We start from the raw sequence: 22275 nt of genomic DNA on the forward strand, positions 1-22275 counted from the left end.
AATTGACTTGGACATGTTTGACCTCACAGCTCAGCATAGCAGCTAGGGAAAGGCTTGGGGACAATGAAGCTCTTGTAGTGTCAGTTGCCATGATGTAAATGTTCTGCTGCCTCAGAGAGTTTAGTCACATGAAAGCTCATGATGAGGAAAAGATGGCACATTTCAGATCATCTACTTCCATTAATATGCTAACGAATAGCTTTCTCCAGGTTTTATAGAAGCACAAAGCAGCGTGAATCTCTTCCAAACTCAGCTGGATTCTTTTCACCTTCAGTCAGTTTGAGGAACTTTGTAATTGATTATGAGCATATCTTGTATTTGGAGGGATTCTGCAGTGTTATGAAGTGTGTTGTCGTGTGAGCTCGAGAACTATAAGTCCAGTCTTTATTATATTAATTATGAGAAGGTATCTGCTTTATTCCACCTGCTTTATTCCACATTATTTGTTATTTTTTCTTTACGTTGTGTAGGATGTTTCTGCATATATTTAAATTCTGTAGAATACTAAATTCTCTCACTCGGGGAGTTTCAGCTGTTACTCTGTTTGATGTAAAGGTTATCTTGACGGAACAGCAGACATTTTCAACGCCTCCGTGCAAGTCTCCGTTCTTTCATGCCTCCGTGCGGAGCATCGTCTGGTCTGCATATTATTAAACCTCCTTAGCTTTTGAAACTAAAGCTTGAGCTAATGAAAACCTGCGAAACAGGTGCATTCTAATGACATGTCTCCTATGCTGTTCCCATGGAGATCTAAAAGCAAACATTATAGTGTAATGATGAGCTCTGATTTCTGAAGTATTTTGTTTGTGTCTAATACATGCACCAGTAGAACTAGCCTCAAGTAAAACAGCAAATCTTGCACAAACCATTAAATTCCCTCAGCAAAATGTCATAACTTGAGCATAACTAGATACAAAATCTAGTTTTTATGATGTAATTCTAGTTTTTCTAATCACTTATTATTGCAGCAGTCTAAATATAAACCTATAGAGTGTTGCAGGAATGAGTCCAAGTCCAAGTTTCGGGTCCATTGTCCAGAAGTCAATGGGTTTTTGAAATGGATTTTTGGTTAAATGCCTGATGTAAGGTCTGTGGTTAATGGAAGGTCAAGATATTTTTACGCTTTATTCAACAACATAAAATGCATCAATAACCCACTTTTGATGTTTTTTAAAGCTTTTATGTGTATTGAAAATTGTGGTTGCTAACAAGTGGCTCAAGGGGTTTACAGAGGTTGTCAGGGACATTAAACACCATCATGCCGAGCAGGAAAACTCATACTTGCTATTAAGCTTTTACAGCCTTGTTGTGTTTACTATTCTAACTAAAACTTCAATTTGTAGATTTTAAATAAAGATTAAGAGATTTGTCTGAAGCTTAGTGATGGTGATGTTGAAGTCATATGACCGTGGTGTAGTTTGTTTATAGCTATAGTTTATAGATTTCACACTGTAGATTCCTAAACAATGGGTTAACGTCCTTATTTGCACATTCGCGGCCAGTGTCACTGACTGGACAAACGCAGCACATGACCTGTTTACATAAAGGCTCTTGCACTGCGCGTCCTCATATTACACATTGCTGACTGTAATATCAAGTGTTTTTCTGAATTAATTTTTCGAACAACCGTATAAAGGTGAGAATGAAACTTTCTCTTCTTCACGCCAATTGTCGCACTTTCCATTGACATTTGACATTTTTTCTACCAAACGCAGAGACGACTGCATCGCGCAGTGTTTTCGTGACTGCCTAAAGCATGTGAATATAAGGCACGCGATTGGTTGTCGTTAGCTAAGCATCTAGTTGTAACATTCTAACACCACATCGTTTCACACTGTACAATTTTGGGATCGCAATATGGAGTTAACACCTCAAAAGCGGTGCTAACTCCCCTTTTAAATTACAAGTTTGAACCGTGAAAAGCAGGGTTAAGAAAGACGACAACCCGGGGTTAAGCGCAGTGTGAAAGGACTTTTTTCTCTCCATATGATAGTCAGTATAGTTCAGGGTTGTTTTGGACCCCATTGACCATTATATGGATGAAAAAACAATGATACATTTTTCGAAATATCTTCTTGTTTCTTCCGCATAAAGTCATTGATGTTTGGAACGATATGAGGGTGAGTACATAATGACAAAGTTTTTGGGTGGACTATCCTTTTAAGACTATTGACAGCTTGCCTTACATATATAGAAACATAATTGAATGCAAACACATGATGCACAACTATGACCTTCGGATCTAATGTTTTAGCCTTTAAAAAAAGAGTTGAAGACAATGAAAACTAAATAAGACTACAAATCAATGAAGATACTCATTCAATTATTTATCCAGTATACTATTTCTACATTTGCTTCTTTTGGGATTTTTTGTATCCATGGGCTTTCTTCTCATCAAAAATTGATGGTGGGGAATATATTTTTCCCATATTTTCATTATCTGCAATCTTTAACAAGTGTATTGATCGACTCCACTTCCCCTCCTACCTGCCCATCCGAGCTACGCGAGGTATTGGGTGTCTGGACATGGAGCCCAGGTAGCGCCGAATTGGACGGTAAAACCTCACACACGGCACGCTTTTGCATTCAGACAGAAAATGATCCTACGGTGTAAATCCTCCCTCCTGTTGGTCTCTTCAGGGTGTGTGTTTTCTCAGTAATTGTAGAGACATGGATGTAGCTCACCTGTGATGTTCGCTGTGAAACAGATGTTTAGAGGAGGCTTGTCTTTCAAAGAAAGGACAATAAGTTTGTTTAAATGTACTGGAATATGAGAGAAAGAAAGAAGGAGAGCTGCGTCAGTCAGCAGTGATAAGTCGATAAACCGCTCGTCTCCAGAGAGCAGGGACTTACTCATTCTTGTGTGATCATACGCACGTGTATAATTGAGTGTGTGTGTGAGAGAGAGAAAGAGGAGGGTGTTGAGTGGGTGAAAGAACATGTGCTTGGGTGAATGCTTTGGACACTTTTAGACTGTAAGAAACATGACAGCATTTTCTCATCCTGTCATTGACTTTCATGTGTGTGTGTGTGTGTGTGTGTGTGTGTGTGTGCGCGTGCGTGTCTTATTCCTTCAGCTGGCACAAGTCTCTCTCTCTTGTTGAGCAGGGAGCCTTAGGGTCAGCCTGTAATCTACAGCTATAGAGTTTCCTCCAGAAGATGAAAGAAAGTCAATATGGAGTCAAAGATATACAGCCATCACTAATGGAGTCAGGCAAAGAAAATGGCAGATACATACATGGATGCTAATGTGGCAGACAATCAAAAATGAGCACTGAGTTGTTGAAAAGTCTTGGATATATGAGTTTTGGCTGATGAATACAGTACAGGTGCCACTACAAGAGTTTTTAACAAGCTTAAAGGTACCGTAATTCGCGATTCCATTTTTCAAACTTTAGTTAGTGTGTAATGTTGCTGTTAGAGCATAAATAATACCTGTAAAATTATAAAGCTCAAAGTTCAATGCCTAGCGAGATATTTTATTTAACAGAAGTCCCCTTTCAAAGCCTACAGCGAATGGGCGGTTTGGACTACATCCCTCTACTTCCTTTTTTAATGATGTAAGAACAGTTTTTTGACTAATCTCCGCCCACAGGAATACACAAAAAAGGGGGCGTGGTCTTGTTGCGCTCCCACGGAGAAGAGGAAGAGTTTTGTTTATATAGTGTGTTTGTCGCCATGTCGTCGAGACACTGTTATTTTCATGCCGGAGTCAATTCACCTTTGTTTGGCCTTCCCAGGGACGCTGTGCTTAGAGATCAATGGTTACAATTTATGTTTAACTCGGTTCCCGAAAAATATAATCCACAATTAAAACTATGTGCAGCACATTTTGCCGAGGACAGCTTCCTCAATCTCAATCAGTTTAATGCCGGATTCGCAAATATTATTTCGATAAAGATTATCTATGTTTTGTAAGGTATATGAGTTTAAGCAAAGCCCGGATGATGAACCATACATGTAGGAGGGTCTGCAATCTGCATCATTCGTCGACAAACCTATATATTGATGTGAGGCAGTAAAAATTTTAATGTGCAGTCACGTAACATTCAACTTTTAATAAATAAATTATTGTAATGCATGGCAACAATTTCTTTTACACAACATGGCAGCTTTTAAGGCCATATTCATGGTAAAAATAAAGTGTATTTATATAAAGTTGTTTGGATGAAAACAATTTCAAAAGAACTATACACAACAAAAAATGATTTAATTAGGAGGTGTTACAGTACTTTTTGTGTTTCTTTGCAGCAGATGTTTTCAACCTCCGTTGGCATTTTGTCACAGTTACCACATGTACACCTATAAAACATATAGTACTAATCAAAACTCGTGCACACGTGTAACTAAGGTAGGAATAAAAAATGGACTTATTTTAAAAATTCAACAACACCATCGTTAATTCGACAGATGGACAAAACCACATACCACATGCTTTTATAACGGTTTCTAACATTTAACATTACAATTTAACCGATTAAAAGTATGACAACTACTAAATAAACAGCTTAGTTACCACTGTGAAACATCCAGCAAAAGTCGTGTTTAAACAGGTTCTAATCGATTCTCTTCATCTATGTTCTCCGGGTCTGATTCCGGCTCAAATTGATAAGGTAATATGTTTGACATTTTTACAATAACAATCAGCGCATGCATCTCCAATTTATGGTAAGAGGCGTGACCTTTCCGGGCAACGTGCGATAAGCTGCTGTCGAATCAGAACACAGGAACCTCTGGCACATTAAGAACTCGTTACGTATATCTGAAGGAGGGACTTTATAGAACGTCATCGTAGGGAAGTCATCGGGCCGTTTTTTGGACAGTGGAAACAGCGGTATACAGATAAGTAAATTGTGTGAAAAATACTGTGTTTTTTTACACGCGAAACATGAATACATGTTATATTGCACACTGTAAACACAATCAAAGCTTCAAAAAAACATGAAGAACGGGACCTTTAAGGAGTGAGACTAACTTTCCCACCAAATGGTTGAACAGCATGGCTATAATGATTAATGATCGAGACCAGCACTAGCTTAAACATTTATTCATTTAGCATAAGCATTTAACCAAAGTTGTTTGCAAATAAGGAACATTGCAAGGAATTTATCGTAAAAGCCACATTATTTTCAATCAATTACTAGCTAAATTATTACAGAAGTGAAATACTGAATTTATTATTATTTTGTTTTAGTTTATTGATCAGCATTTTTTTACATGGTAATCAATTACAATTAGCATCTGATTCAATCCAATATGTGATATCTTGGAATCTGACCTTCTAAGCATAAATACACCCCATCTGATTCTTGTCTTAGTCATGAATGCTTGTTTTGTTTTTTGTCATTGTTACATGACTACTCATTCTTGTCTTTAAAATGAGAAAACTCATTATGACTGCTGGACCAGGATACTAAACCGTTATGCGTTCACTTTGCTTGTCTTTGCTCAATTCAACGCACTGATCAATGATAACTACATTAAAACGATTTTTAAAGTTGTAAATAGAATAAAGATTCGAGTATGTTTTACAAGTTACAATTACTTCAGAATTTCACGTTTAATTCAGTGTGTTGCTTGGAGTTTCTTTGTAATTTTTGTTTTACCTTCAATTTCATTGTATTCAAGGAAATGTCTATTGACCTCTTAAGTTTCTAAGAACAATTACATAAGCTGCATTCAAAATTGTGTCTTATAGGTAATAAATTTAATTGAGGTCATTAATTAGTATGTTCTATATAAAATCCAGATGTAATCAATTCCCAGTGTTGTCATTGTCAAGTGACTCGTGGCGTCAGTTGCATGATCACTGCCATTCAAACTCCATTCCAAAATGATACACTATATCTCTAGGTAACACTTTATTTGAATGGTCTACTTCAGACATACTTTGCAACTCTCATTAGAATATTAGTAGACTGTCTGCTAACACTTTATTATGATGGCCCCCCAAAAGTCATTCTACTGACTATAAGTAACTTTGCAACTGCATGCCAACTTACCTGAACCCTAACCTAACAGCCTACTAACTGTCTACTACAGTCTACCAATACTCTGAGTGTAGGTTGGCATGTTGTTGCAAAGTTACTTATAGTTAATAGAATGTCTAAAGTGGACTATTGAAATAAAGTGTAACCCTATTCTACATTTTCAAGAGGTCGAGAAGTCGCTTCACTTGTATTTACGTAAAATGTATGTTTAATCCCATCTTTAAAGTGTGCTCGATGTGAAAACACCCTAAAACTTTAATATAAAGTTTATTTTAAGTTTGTGTTTAAGTTATCTTTTCAGTGTAAATGTGGCCTAGGTAGGGTGAACGGTAGGGTGAACAACCCAGAACATCTAAACCCAGAGTTTAAATTTTAAACCACTGTTTCATAGTATGATCCACCACCTGAACTTAAGTCATAAGTCCATACTCATTAATACATAAGATTCAGTCCAATAGATTTCTGGGGTTTTATGCTTAAGGCTCCAGCATGAATAGCTCTTCTCTCTCTCTCTCTCTTCCTCTCCACCACTCCCAGATCATCAGCTTCCCGAAAGTAACACCTTCAGAATCAGCCGGGAGCAAAACAAGCAGCACACTGACAAATCCCCCTGCTCTCTCCACATCCCATAATGCCATCTGTTAGACAGCGTCTCCACAGTGATTAGGTCAGCCCCTGCTGCCTCTTATGCCTTAGGAGTGCTCACTGGATTTGTGCCAGGCAGTTTGGAGTTTTTGAGAGACAGGTAAGAGATAAAACTTTATTTACTTTATCCAGAGGAGCCAGAGGACATGCTGCCCTCTTTCCCCCAAGGGCTTTGGCCCTGATTCAGAGACCCAGGGCAGAACAAGAGAGTCTGTGTTTTCTCTAACCAGCGCTATCAGCCCTGTTCTTTCCAGTGATGCAGTTCTGCAGCAAACATAAGTTGAATACATCCAAATCCTCTCTTCATGCCAGTGCCAAAAGCTCAGTGGCTTTGATCTTGAGATTAATTAGTCAGAATAGTTTAGAAATTCATTTGAAAATTGAATAATCATGGTCATCAATAAGTACCGGCAAACACAATTCCAACAAATATCTCAATATAATTTATGAAAATGGTTTTCTTGTGTATTGTAAAGCATCCATGGGGTCAAGGTTTGGCTAGCCAGAATGTCCCTACTAGATTTAAACTCCATTATTAGCATCTTTCTCTATTAGGGCTGAGTATCGGTTTGATTCACAATTCAGCTCTCTATTTGATTCCTATTTCAGTTTTATTTGTTTATTTGTATATTGTTGTATTTATATATTTAATCTACACTGCTCGATCAAAAAAGTCGCTGTTTGAATTTAAATAGCCAAATGCTTAAGAGTCTATGGCTGGATCATTATTGCTGTGATTATCATGTTTCTAGCATGTTATATGTTTGGCAACGGTTCTTCTAACCCTAATTGATGGAGTGTGTTGCTTTACATTTCTTAAACAACCGTATAGGAAGAAACACCATGGCCATATTCCAGGATGACAATATCAAGATTAATCAGGCTCAAATTGTAAAAGAATGGTTGGGAGGAGCATGAAGAATCATTTTCACACATGAATTGTCACCTCTGAGTCCAGACCATAAATTTATTGAAATTCTTTGGGATGTGCTGGAGTAAAATTTACAGAGTGCTTGACTTGCATTGTCAATACAAGATCTTAAAGGGATACTCCACCCAAGTTGTTGCAAATCTGTATGAGTTTCTTTCTTCTGCTGAACACAAAGGAAGATATTTTGAAGAACGATTGGAACCATACAGTTGATGGACCCCATTTTTTTATTATACTATGGAAGTCAATGGTGCCAAACAACTGTTTGGTTCCAATCGTTCTTCAAAATATCTTCCTTTGTGTTCAGCAGAAGAAAGAAACTCATACAGGTTTGCAACAACTTGTGGGTGAGTAAATGATGACAAAATTTTCATTTTTGGGAGGAGTATGCCTTTAACCAACAATGTATGCAACTCTTGATGGAAATAACATTTGTTTCCTTTAAGATACTTGTGCATACATTTTTGGGACCTGTTGCATATCCTCTTGATGGAAATAACATTTATATGGCCACGATGTCTCTTTCTAGATGGTTGTGAAAGACATGAAAAGCGACACACTCCATCAATTATCAATTAGGGTTAGAAGAACTGTGGTAAACAGCGACTGTTATATTTTAAGATATGTCCGTGCAGGTTGCTTTCAGTTAAACCAGCTCAAACATCCATTTTAGTCTGGCACCAGCTTAAGCCCTGTCTGTGAAACCGGCCATGTATGTTTTTGTAGTGCCAGCATTGTCATGATGTAATTTTCTTATGACTCAAGAGTCACGTGATATTTTTACAGCTCAGGCGATTGGCTCAAAAATGCTCTTCTGGACCATGTTGTCAGAAATGTGTTAGAAGTATTTTTATTGGTTCATCAATACTAATAAATGTAACTTTTGATACTGCCTCCATCTCCAGGCACTTAACACTCTCTGTGAAGTGAGGCGGCATGATTGATCTGTTTTTGTAGTGTGATGCATCTGGGCTTGATTTGATCCATTATTTAAACAGGTTAAAGCATTTGTGTTGCAGTTTAAACATGTAGTTGTTGGAGTAATGCAGAAAAACATGTTGTAGTGGCATGAACACACACATTAGGATCTGTGCTTTCATGAATACTTTAGAGCTGAAGTTGATGGTTGTGCTTGTTTGGCTGCTTTGGGAATCTTTCAGTACATCTGTTTCTTTGTGGGTTTTGAGCTTTTGTTGATCAATATCAAACAGAGCTGTATCAATGACAAATGCAGGGAGACCGACCACAACACTTTGACAAAAGATGATAAAAATGAAAGACCAAAGGGGAATTGGAGAAGTACAGAGAGTTAAGGCTTGTTCAAACCAAGGACGAAAACTAAAATGATAAAGGTAAAGAAATAGTTCTAAAAAAGTCGTTCTAAATCTAAAAGAATAGCAGATTCCACACCACAACTGTGGCGTTAACGGCACAAAGAAACAATATTGTTGAAATCCCTTTCAGAACGATATATTGTGCATGGTGTGGACGGCCCCTGATATATAGCGTACGTTGGTCTGTCAGACTCTGTCTATCTAAATCCATCCATCCATCCTGACCTATCCATCCTAACCTATCCATCCATCCATCCATCCATCCTAACCTATTCATCCATCCATCCTAACCTATTCATCCATCCATCCATCCTAACCCATCCATCCATCCATCCTAACCCATCCTAACCCATCCATCCATCCATCCTAACCTATTCATCCATCCATCCATCCTAACCCATCCATCCAACCATCCTAACCCATCCTAACCCATCCATCCAACCATCCTAACCCATCCTAACCCATCCATCCATCCATCCACCCTAACCTATTCATCCATCCATCCTAACCTATCCATCCATCCTAACCCATCCATCCATCCATCCTAACCCATCCATCCATCCATCCTAACCTATCCTTCCATCCATCATCCATCCTAACCAATTCATCCATCCATCCTAACCTATTCATCCATCCATCCATCCTAACCCATCCATCCTAACCTATTCATCCATCCATCCATCCTAACCCATCCATCCTAACCCACCCATCCATCCATCCATCCATCCATCCATCCATCCTAACCCATCCATCCATCCAACCATCCATCCTAACCCATCCGTCCGTCCGTTCGGCCGTCCATCCATCCATCCATCCATCCATCCATCCATCCATCCATCCTTCCTAACCCATCCATCCATCCAACCATCCATCCTAACCCATCCGTCCGTCCGTTCGTCCGTCCGTCCATCCATCCATCCATCCATCCATCCATCCATCCATCCATCCATCCATCCATCCATCCATCCATCCATCCATCCGCACATTTTGTGAGGAACAGACAGAAGGTCATTGTTCACTAATAATCATTCTGCAACTTGACAGTCCCTGATCGCTAGATTTGGTTGTATGGGGAAAAAGAGAAGAGGGGCCCCCTCCCCCCCATAAAGTCATAAGGATTTGGAACGAGTAAATTATGACAGAAATTTCATTTTTGAGTGAACTGTTCCTTTATTGGAGAGATTACAGCAATGTGTATACAATATCTAGTAGCTCTAGTAGGTTTGTTGTAGGGAGTGAAACAGAACAATCTAAAACCACAGAAATATAAAATGTAACCATGGTTACAACAGCAAGGACAATGGGTGAGAATCTTTGAGCCTAATCAGACCGTAGTGAGATGTTTGTGAGAGTGTGTCCATAGTTTTCAGGGAACTACTTCTCGTATCTGAAAGTGGGTATGTGTGTTAGATAGCGATGGGTCATATAACAAGTTAGGGGTGCCTTTGATAGTGGAGCGAGCTTCACATACCTTACCGCAGAGATAAAAACCCCATTAGTTCCTAAGGGAGGACGCTTTTCCCTACTAATCTGATCTGAGAACAAATGTCTGACGAGAAGCCAATACCGCGGTGGTCGACCACAACTGACTGGGGATCAGCTTTCATACAAACACAGATCTAGGTTTCAGCAAGAGAAACACAGGTGTAACCTTGATATTCAGGCTGACCAGAATGCTAATCTACAGCATGTTTTATGCCCATGAATGGCTTACATTTGGTCTCAATGCTGATAAACTTGAGAATTTTTTTTTTTGACTCGAAAACCTTTCTTCTTCCTCTTTTGTAAATTAAGCATCTCACTAAACTAAATCTATAAACCATTCATTTCTTTTGTTCAGCATTTGATCCACGTAAAGGTTTAATGTTGCACATATTTGCCACATCTCCACTGATGCACCGACCGGTGCAAGAGAGAATCAAAGAGAATAACTTCACATCTATGCTCTTGCGAGACAATTTACCCATCCGTCTGCCGGAGCTTTCAGCACAGGCACAAACCTTGTCCTCACAGACATTCGTCTCCATTTGTTTGTCAGGGAGCACCTGTTTGCTCTTCAAACAGGTGAAAACAGCTTGAAAAGAAGGTTATTAAACCTGAAGGACAAACCAGAATATAAAATATAAAAAATTAATTACCTCTTAGGATCTTCATGCGTAACATAATGAAGGTTAAGAAGTGTAATGAAAACACCTGTCATGTTAAGTGCTTTTTAAAGGGAGGAAAAATTCTGAGATATGAAACATTATTTACAACTATTCAGGATCCATCTTACTTTGACGTTTTAGGACTTTATTTGGATGGAAATGATCCAATATATAATGAAATTAATATATTGTAATGTTTATATGTTTAATAAATGAAAATTCAGTTGCTCCAAACAAATCAGACTCGCTGTCAAATGAAGGATGGAGACAGATATCTTTTTCTGTCATCTTATTAAAATCTATTTTTCGATATTAATCTTGCCATGATGGTTTGAAGTTCTCGTAAATGGGGTTTTCAAAGTCCACCAACAGTTTCAGATGTCTCAGATGAGATTTACCGATAAGAACAACGCTGAGTAGAAGCTCCATCAGAGAGGAAGAAAGAAAAACCGAATGATCGACAGCCAGCAATAGCAGGATAAAGTGATCGAGGGGGTGGGGGGATGTGATGAAAGGTGGGAAAAAGAGCTGAGTGGTTTTGAGAGATGGTTTGAATAATTTGAATTATAGCTGAACACACCTCTTCCAGCAAAGCCCTGGTAAGCTCCGATAAATGGTTCGCTGATGTTCACACACAGCTGGGCTCATTAGCACGGTGTCTAGAGAGATGAGCCGGGCAGAGAACAGAGCGAGCGAGTGAGAAAAAGACTGAAAAACACAGACAGATATGCATACCTGAAGCGATCAAGGACAGAAAGCTGAAAAAAGAGACATCAAAGCGGAGTGTAAGAGAAAAGGCAGGCTTTTGGGCAGTCCTGCACGTCATTGAAGTTGAACTAAGGGCTCAAGACCTTTCACATACCCCTGCTGTCTCCTGCATGATACACTACGGCAGACACATGTTCTGCTCTGCATCTCTGATGGTGTTCTGCAGGTCAGGAAAAGCACTTGGGAACCTCAGGACGAAATCCCCTTGAGATTTTACAGCAAGGTGAGAATCACTTTTGAAAGTCCAGTGCCATGCCACTATCCTTATTTGGCCTTGAGCGAGTCACTTAGCCTTCAGGAAATCCAGGAGGCAAATAATAAGATATAGGACACTATTTTAACGATCTAAAACGTAAGTGTCAAGCGCAAAGCGCAAGTAACTTTGTGGGCGGGTCTTGGGCGCTGTTGCTTTTCCCGGCGGGATAAATGCCTCTTGCGCCTGGCGCAAATCTAAAAAGGGTTGGTCTGAAATAGCTTCATTATTCATAGGTGTGGTTTGGGCGTAACGTGAAATAAACCAATCAGAGCGTCATCTCACATTCCCTTTAAGAGCAGGCGCGCTTGTTCTAAAGCGGATTCCTATACACAAGTTTATGAGCCGTTTCCGCTCTACATCCTAAACTCCTCCCGTCGATGCAACCCACTTCCGTTCTGGCGGTCTGGGTTTGTTTTGCTAGCTAGCTTCGACAAAGCGCTGATATCGCAGTGACATAACAATTACAACATGAAGAAAGGTGGTTCGGGAACGATGTGTGTGATAGTTGGTTGTAAACACTCGAGAAAGCACCTGAACGAGTGGTTAGATAGAGAGTTCTACGACCGCAAACCAGCTACGAAGAGGTCCATGCGCTCCATTGTTTACACACAAACACACTCACACAGTATCGCGCCCGCGCCTCTCTCTCACACACAGTTCGATCGCCTAATTATTATCATCATGGCTCACACACACACACACACACACACACTTTGCACTCTAGCTAAGAAGCCTATGATATAGTTCGGATCGTCAGGAGGACATTCACTGACAGCGCGTTCTCTTTTGTCTAGTCGCGCATGAGTGGTTAAAGCATTTGCGTGAATAAGAGAATGGTCATAACCCTAGCAAAAGGATGACAGAAAGAACAGATGTTGCGTTTGCATTAAATATTTTAACACGTTAAAGCTGGACAAAAATGAATCGGGAAAATATTTTTCTCACGGCCGCACGCCGGAGATCCGGCACGGTGGCGAAAAGTGATTGCATTATTTATTGCAATAAGTAGAGGCTTCAATCGTTTTGTTGTAAGTAGAATAGGCTACTGCATTTTAAGGGGTTAGTTTCGACATTTAAAGGTATTTTAACCGGTAAAATGGTTGGTTGGTACACAGCAGGTAAAACAATGCAGAGTCATAAGGATAATTGCAAAAGAGATCATGTCTTTATTTATAGCTCAGCAGTAAGTCATGTTATAGGTTACAGTCCGTTTTCCAAATACAAACACGTATTCCATCCGCAACAACATGCTTCTTTTATTTCCTATAATCATGTAAATGTCTTCCCTGATTAAGCTATAAACTGCAAACACTTATTTAGCCACAATTGTTGTTATTATGTTAAAAGAAACATTAAAGTAACACACAGATACATTTGCTATTACCACGGACATAAACTGATAGTTATTTGCACGTTATGTCTGTTTTATCTAGCTGTGTATGACATGACACAACCGACTTTGTTGCTGTGCAGATATTGATATGCCTCGACGGCTTTCAGATTGTCCAATTGCTTTTCCATCTATTGCCATGGATTGCACGAAGTAGGAGCAAATCTCGCTGTACGTTATGCTGGGCCACGTCGTCATGTTAGTGTTCTGCACTGAATTCGGGTGGGGGATAGTAACGCCATCTCCAGTCGTGGAACCGTCGCTGTGTACACCGGCAGACGCTGTGTGCAAACCTCTTCCGGCGGAAATGAAGTGCATTTAAGTAGAGTTATGGCGGCGCCCATGATTTGGCGCGTAAACTTGTGTATTATAACGGCGGATTTGCCAGGCGCGCGCCAGGAGCGGTTCACAACGTTCTCGTCAGGGCCGTAAAACACAGAGACGTGACATCGGGGATGGAGAAACCCACCCAAATTAACTTCTATTAAACAGGCGTATGATAATTTGGGTAAATGTGTAAGCTACATGTATGCTTTTATAATAGGCTAAATTATCTATCTATCTATCTATCTATCTATCTATCTATCTATCTATCTATCTATCTATCTATCTATCTATCTATCTATCTATCTATCTATCTATCTATCTATCTATCTATCTATCTATCTATCTATCTATCTATCTATCTATCTATCTATCTATCTATCTATCTATCTAATCGTAATAATGTATGATTTGCAAAAATGAAAACTGCTGCTTAGATGACAGAATCAAAGTGTATGCGCGTTGTGCACCCGCTACATTATGGCCAAGCATGCACCCTTAAAATAGCATAATGAACAACGCGCAACGCGCCACTGACTTTAGACTAGTTTTTTTCTGGTCAGTGGCGCAATTGTTTTATGGAACAGCAAAATAGCAAAAGGGATTGTTTGCGCCGGAACACGCCTCCTTTTTTGCGCTGAACCGCCCAGGGAGCGCAAGTTCATTTCCTAGTTTAGCGACGTGCCTCTGTGGAGGGAAAATCGCGCTTTGCGCGGGTGCAAAATAGGAATGATACATGTGTCGGTGTACAAAGAAGTCAATTGCGCTGGGTGCAAGATACGGCCCATAATGTCTCTTGTTGCGTTTATTCACGTGGCTGCCTGTGTTGTAGGTGTGATGGAGGACAGGAGAAAGCATTAAATTCATCTTTGAATGGTATTTTGACATTGCTTGGCAGCCACATTGCAATTCACACCATCAGGGTCACGATTCCAGGAATGATCAGAGAGACTATGCATTCAAGACCTCTGAAGCCATACACTTTCGCTTTGACTGAACTATTTGCAGAAAATCATCCATATACTTTCAGATATGCTGCATGAAGACACATTTTAATGATTAAGGTCACTGATTATCAGTTCCGAGACATAAGAAGATGGATAAGTCAGTTGCGTTTGCGGACATCCAAATATGGCGTGATGCATTCAGCATGCATGGGTGCATTAAATAGATCAAAATGCTGTTCTTTTGAACTTTCTATTTATCAAAGAATCCTGAAAAGCAGTTAAACCTTTTTCAACATCAGTAATAAGAATAAATGTGAGCACCAAATCAGCATATTAAAATTATTTCTGATCACGTGACACTGACAATTCAGCTTTGCCATTACTGGAATAAATTACATTTTAAAATATATTATAATAGAAAACTGTTTTTGCTGTATCAAATCAATAAAAATGAAAATAGATGCACATAAGCAACTTCTTTCAAAAACATAAAATGTTTTTTACTGATCCCGAACTTTTGAATTGTAGTGTATGTAAGGGGAAAAAATGATCAATTGAGAGTCCTCACACAAAGCATTCTTATGGCTTTCAAATATTTTGAATATAGAATATGATTAGTATGGACCATTTATGGTACTTTTATGATTTTTTCTCTTCCTTTTTTGCCACATTTAGTTGGATTTGGAGCCAAAGATTATCTTTTATGTTTTATAAATTAAGAAATACAAATTCAATTTCTGGGTGAAATTTTCCTTCAAGAATTCGTTGGGCAGATCTTGTGACACTCCATATTGACTAGATGGTCCAGCGTGACAATTTTTGCACCATGTATGACACATTTTTATGACACGGGCACATCTTATCGGCAACTTCTGGTACATCAAAATATCAGCAGCACCCCATTCATAATGATTATTTAATGCAATTCCACCCACATGTGATTAAACAGCACTAATTGCTGGGATCAGCATTTCCAGATTGTCTCTTTAAGCCTCAGCGATTGATAGAAGGGATTTAAACTCCTACTTCCTACTGAAACGCAGAGTTCCTCATCATTTCCGCTACACTCTCCTCTGTTAGATCGCTTCCCAAGGGGTTCGGTGGGGGATGGAGGAGCATTATTTACATTAAGTTACAGCATCTTCCTGGAATGGCTTATGAATAATGAAGTCTCTAAACTCCCTGATCATTTGTCATACTCGCTGTATGCTGATATGCATTTAATAGGCAGTCAATACAAGAGCATGCGTTCCTTTAATACTGCTTAATCAATGGAGCCTGGGCCTGTTCGACAAAACCCGATGAGGTTCTGCGTCTTTGACATGGCTTCTTAACAAGTGATTCATCAATAACTTGATCGATCACTGTTTTACTTGATATTTTAGTCAATTAATTTTCCAGGCATCCTCAATTTCTTCAGTTTTATTAAGAATGAGTCTTTAGCTTCATTGCTCACTTTACTTATAAGTTTGAATCACAAGACCTGGAGTCAGTGTGGCATGCATTTTGCTGACTCATTGTTTGAAAATAGACTGAACTTCTGGGAAGTCCCCATTTTGTTTGTCATTTTATAAAACCATTTGATACACAATATCGGCTTTTGACTGTAAAAGCAGAACCAAAACCAATAATGAGGGTCATTCTGGGTTGCCAGAGCCAAACCCAAATCATTCGATCGAATTGTTTAGCCCATGAACATCTGTAAGCAGGATCTTCTCTTTTCCTGTTTAGTAGAATCTTCTGTACTGCTCTTGCCGCCCTGCTAGATTTTAGAGTGATGATAAAACAGAATTAGTAGGAAGAAAAAAAGTCAGATCATGAGCTGCCTCAGGCTTTGCTTTGAGTATTTTTTTTTATTTTGGCGCTGCAGAGACTACACAATATTGTTTATTCTTCCATTTGTTCTTTTTCAAGACATTTTCCTGCTCATTACTCATTTTCTCTGACAATGCATCATTTCATGCACCACCATATCTTCTCCACTAAAAAATATGTTATCAAACATAAAAAGGAATTTATCATTTCTACTAAATGGTGACCGTGTTTTGTGTCTTGCTCAAGGTTCAATCCACTCTCAAAAAATAGAATTTTTTTGTTGCTTGTACAATTTACTTTAAATTAAAATAAGCCAAAGCCACATCATTCTTTTTTTTTCTTTTTTTTGGGAAATTTGTTAAACAGAAGTTAACATGACCATTTTGTTGACTATGGATAATTTTAGTTGAAAACTGAAGCTAGTAGTGAATTTCTAGTTCCCCATGATTTGCATGGTGCTACTGGAAATAGAGAGTACATGTTGAAATTGTTATTTTACGTGTTTTTGACTAAACTGAAAGACTTCTTAGTGTTGAATGTTAAGTTTTGTTGGATATTTAGAAGACTTTTTTATGGTGTTTTTGTGGTTACCAATGTGCGAACAGCTGTACATGGCAGTAGCTGTGCTAATATCAGTGCAGTGACAAGCCACTTTCTCATCCCATACATAAAGTTATATTTAGCGTGCTAACATGCGCCACTGCAGTCTATTAGTATAGCTGAAAAATGAAAATTTGAGTTACTTTGATAAATCAAATTTTATTGGAGTTTACTTTAAAGGGATCATTCCACCCAAAATGAGAATTGTCATCATTTACTCACCCTCATGGCGTTACAAACCTGTATGCATTTTTTTATTCACAGCACAAGAAGATATTTTGAAGAATATTGGGGTCCAGTGTTGACAAGTCTTGCATAGCCCGACCTTCAGACTGACGGCAGGGGGGAAAACACCTTGGGAGTTTCGAAGTCGTCATCTGATTGTTTGAATTCTACAGGATTTCCGGGAGACGTATGTCGCATTCTTTAACAGCACACATTCTTTAACTCTGACACCATCAGAGTTTTATTGGCCACGCACATATAAAGCAACCAATCACAGTTAGTTTAGTTCCCTGTCATGTTTAGGGGCGTGAAAATGTAATGTAAAGTGAAGTGAAGTGACATACGGTACTTGGAATTTGTCCTCTGCATTTAACCCATCCAAGTTAGTGCACACAAACATTACGTGTATTGAGCAGTGAACACACACATTGCAAACCATGGACACACACACCCAGAGCAGTGGGCAGCCATTCACTGCGGCACCCAGGGAGCGATTGGGGGTTAGGTGCCTTGCTCAAGGGCACTTCAGTCGATTCCTGCCGGTATTGAGAATCGAACCCTCGACCCTTTGGGTTACTCTAACCATTAGGCCACAACTGCCCCCGGTCTGTTATCGATGTCCCTACGATAACAGGCCACCGTGCATCTAATAAATGATTCATTTGTTAAAGAACTCGACGCTCCGCAATGGACCGTTAAAGAATGCGACACACGTCAGATGACGACTTCGAAACTCCCAAAGTGTTTCCCATTTTGTGTGCCTTATGCATCAGACATTCAGCCAACGGTCCGTGGGTGTGACTTTCACTTTACAACTAATATTTTATTTTGTATTTTATTTCGTACAAATTTGGATCAACATAAGGGTGAGTAAATGAGAGAATTTTCATTTTCGGACAAACTATCCCTTTAATTAATTTAGATTTAATACAATAGACTATAGTACAACAACTTCAGTTCAGTTTTGTTAAACAAAACATTTGTTGGAATGGACTTAATTGAACTTTAATTGTCTGAAAAAAGTGGTCCTTGATTTAAGTTTATTGAACAAATCATTTTTGCAACTAGACTGTCCAATCAGATTTTACTGTAGATTAATTATGCTATATATAGAATAGAATAGAATAGAATAGAATAGAATAGACTGTTAAAATGACTTGTTGTAAATGAAGTTATAAATAAAACAAAGATTATTGGAGTACATTTTACAAGTAAATACTATTTCCTTCCTTCTACTTCAAAATGCAGTGTTTAATTCAATCTGTTGCTTGCTATTATTTGTGAAATTACTTGCTATTTCTGAGTGAAAATTGCTTTAAATAAAAAAAAAAAATTCTGTATAGAAAGAACAGAATATAATCTTTAATACCACCTGACTGTGTTGTGGTAATGTGGAGTATTCTTACTGTCAACATCATATATTTAGGCATAGGGCTATATTTATATGACCCCATGACGTGAAGGTTAAGCACTCATTAGAAGAAAATATCCACCTTAGCAGACTGTTTTGTTTCTATCATGCTGCCCTTTGCTCCACGGGCAAGCAGCCACCACAAGGACTTACCTGTCAGTCAGGACCAGACAGGCAGAGCTGCATTGCCTCTAGAGGGGGAATGTAAATGAGACTCCTATAAACAGCCTGACCTGTCAGGGCAGTATGACATACATCCCCCCCCCAAACCCACAACACCAGGCGGTCAGATTCAGAGCCTCAGTGTCTAGCTTTAATCAGTGCCTTAGGCCTACGTGTGATCTTGACAGACATGAGAGGCATGTGATTTATTTCCTGCCGGGCGTGTTCAAGAGACATGCAAAATGATGTGAGAGATTTTGATCACAAATAAAAATAAATAAAAACCGCTGGGCAGCCATGTGGTTTAACTATCAAAGCTCAATCTGACAACATGTGCATCTTTTGATAAAATACATTTTCTGTCAGTCTGTATTAACTGAGAATGATGGTAGTATTTTCACTTTCTAAAACCTAGAGGGTTGCACTCCTTCCGCTTTCTACATGGGTCCTGCCTTATAAAACTCAAGCCTAACTGAAATTGAGTTCTATTGAAACACTCTCTGAAATTAAAAATTAAATGAAACACTCCACTGAAACTCTCTGCACTACTGTTCAAAAGTTTCAAGGTCAGTAAGATTTTTTTTTTTTTTTAAAGAAAGATATTTATAATTTATTTAGCTACGAAGTGACAGTAAAGACATTATAATGTTACAAAAGATTTCTAGTTCAAATACATTTGTTCTTTTTAACTTTAAGGAAAGAATCCTGAAAAAACATATTTATCAGGGTTTTCACAAAAATATTCCAGCACAATTGTTTTCAAAATTGCTAATAAATATAATAAATGGATCTCGAGCACCAAATCAGCATATTAGAATGATTTCTGATGGATCATGTGACACTAAAGACTGGAGTAATGGCTGCTGAAATGTCTGCTTTGCCATCACAGGGATAATGGAAAATGGTTATTTTACATTGTGATAATATTCCACAAAATTGCAGTTTTTAGTTGTTGTTTTTTAAACATATATATAGCATTATGCATCAAATTCTTTGTAAATGCAGCCATCTACAACCGAACCTAACCAAAATATTTACTCTTCAGCACAATGGAAACCATAAAAACTTCAACATAACTCTTTCAAATATCAAACATGACTGTGTTAATTCTTTGCCTTCACTCAAAAACACACAACATAACACTTTATTTAAAATTTTACTCTCCTGATCCAGCTATATGCAAAGCATGCTGGGAAATGAAAGCTTTTGCATAAATCTGAAGACTTAATTACTACGTCACTTATTACCTTCACATCTATCCAATCATGTCCTAATACTTGCTGTATAAAAGATCGGCACTTACACATGTTTGAGTTCGCAGATGCTGACGCAACAATTACCTCCACCCTCCCCAGCACCACCAGGATAGTCCTGTCCATACCTCCCCGGGGGTCGGCTTTTTACCATTGGCAATTGATTTTTTTTTATTTTTTTTTTCACCGTTCTAAATTTACATTAATATCAGTTGTGTGTCTGTGTCAGTTTGGATCTGGTCAGTGAAAATTATTCATGTGCATAGTCCCAATGCAATTAGATGAAGTAAACTTCTATTTTACAAAAAGTGTGTATCTTATTCACTTTCCTCATGTCTTCCCATGGTACCTTTAACATACATATTTGCATTCTCTTGTCCTCATATTTTTTTATCCTACATCACAGACACATTTCTCACTTTCTTAGGTCTCTCCATCACTGCCATCTCTTTGGAGGAGATTCTCATCAAAGCTCTCCCTCATTCCAGCACATTTTATATGGCAGTGGTGAGAAGCACTTACCCTGAAGGACTCTAGCCCTCGGAATTTAGATGGAGAAATTTCCCTCCCCTCTATTCACCTTTTTTTACACAAATGGAGCGTGCAGACAGGGTATTATTGAAGGGGATTTTTTTTCATTGCACACTGGTATGGTCTCAAGATAAGTTTTTTTTTTTAAAAAGGCCAGCTCCCGCTCTTAAGATCAGGTAATTCCAGTCTGAGTAATCCCTTTGGGGAACTTGGTGGGGGAAATGATGCAACAACGTGTACATAAGTATAAAACTACAACGTATTTTGTATTCTTGAGTTTCTGTGTGGGCGTGATGGAGTGGAGGGAAAGAGAAATTGAAATTGTGAGAGGAGGATTATATTTTATAATTTGAAGTATTCATTTGGACAAGTAGGTGTCCAATTGTGCGATTCATGTATTAAACATAGCTACCTGCTGCTTTACCTGAATAGCGGGCACACACATACTTATCTGCCTCTTTTGTCTGTAGAAATGTGGGTGGAATGAAAGAATTCGCAACGAGGGTCACGGTTATTACAATTTTATTTAATCTCCACACTTGGATTATGAGAAACAACTCAATTTAGAGTTAAAATAATATCAGACCATGTAAGCACAGATTTGATGCAAAGTCATTGACATGAATGTATAGTATAGTATGATTTATTGTTATTGTGAAAAAATATTTAGGAATGATTTTCTTTTTTACACTAAAAGGTAACCTTTCATTCTAACAGAGCATGTAATTGTAAAAGGTTTCAAAACCTAGTGAGCTGCAGTACCTTACTGTACATTATTTTGCCCAAATTCAGGTAGTATCTGCATGTAATTTTTACAGGCAGTTTCAGAATACAATTTGTCGAGCTAAGTGCAAAAATTCACCAGAGCGGTGGACAAAATCAAGCTATATGTCAGATCAGGCTGGTCTTAGGAATCAGCTACTGCTCAGCTAGTTCTTGACGTTAAGTAACACAATTCCCATGCCTGTGTTGGTAAGCTGTTAACCTGCTAACTAAATCTATCCTTTATCTGAATTTCTAGCAAACTGATATCAAACTTCTTTTATCACACCTTCTCCAGCTTCACCTCTTGTCCCCATTAACATGCGTCTTGTTAAATTGTGCACCTTGGGACTGGTAAGTTCATGTTTTTGTGAACTCATGTTCATTTTTTAAGTTGAAGGCTGAAATTCTTAAGAAGTAAAAGCTTTATATACACTCACCTAAAGGATTATTAGGAACACCTGTTCAATTTCTCATTAATGCAATTATCTAATCATCCAATCACATGGCAGTTGCTTCAATGCATTTAGGGGTGTGGTCCTGGTCAAGACAATCTCCTGAACTCCAAACTGAATGTCAGAATGGGAAAGAAAGGTGATTTAAGCAATTTTGAGCGTGGCATGGTTGTTGGTGCCAGACGAGCCAGTCTGAGTATTTCACAATCTGCTCAGTTACTGGGATTTTCACGCACAACCATTTCTAGGCTTTACAAAGACTGGTGTGAAAAGGGAAAAACATCTAGTATGCAGCAGTCCTGTGGGTGAAAAAACCTTGTTGATGCTAT

General features: G+C 38.5%; 1 long non-coding RNA gene across 2 annotated transcripts in view; it reads left to right on the forward strand.

Annotated features, from left to right (window-relative positions):
• Positions 1-6531: 6531 nt before the first annotated feature.
• Positions 6532-22275, forward strand: part of LOC130083572 (uncharacterized) — a 101517-nt gene continuing 85773 nt past the window's right edge. For both annotated transcript variants that reach the window (XR_008806856.1, XR_008806855.1), the window contains exon 1: positions 6532-6735. This is a non-coding gene — a long non-coding RNA (uncharacterized LOC130083572). The remainder of the gene's footprint in view (positions 6736-22275) is intronic.

Source organism: Rhinichthys klamathensis, unplaced genomic scaffold (genome assembly GCF_029890125.1).
Source record: "Rhinichthys klamathensis goyatoka isolate OS25496 unplaced genomic scaffold, OSU_Roscu_1.1 h1tg000056l_1, whole genome shotgun sequence".
In the NCBI taxonomy this organism is placed as follows: Eukaryota; Metazoa; Chordata; class Actinopteri; order Cypriniformes; family Leuciscidae; genus Rhinichthys; species Rhinichthys klamathensis.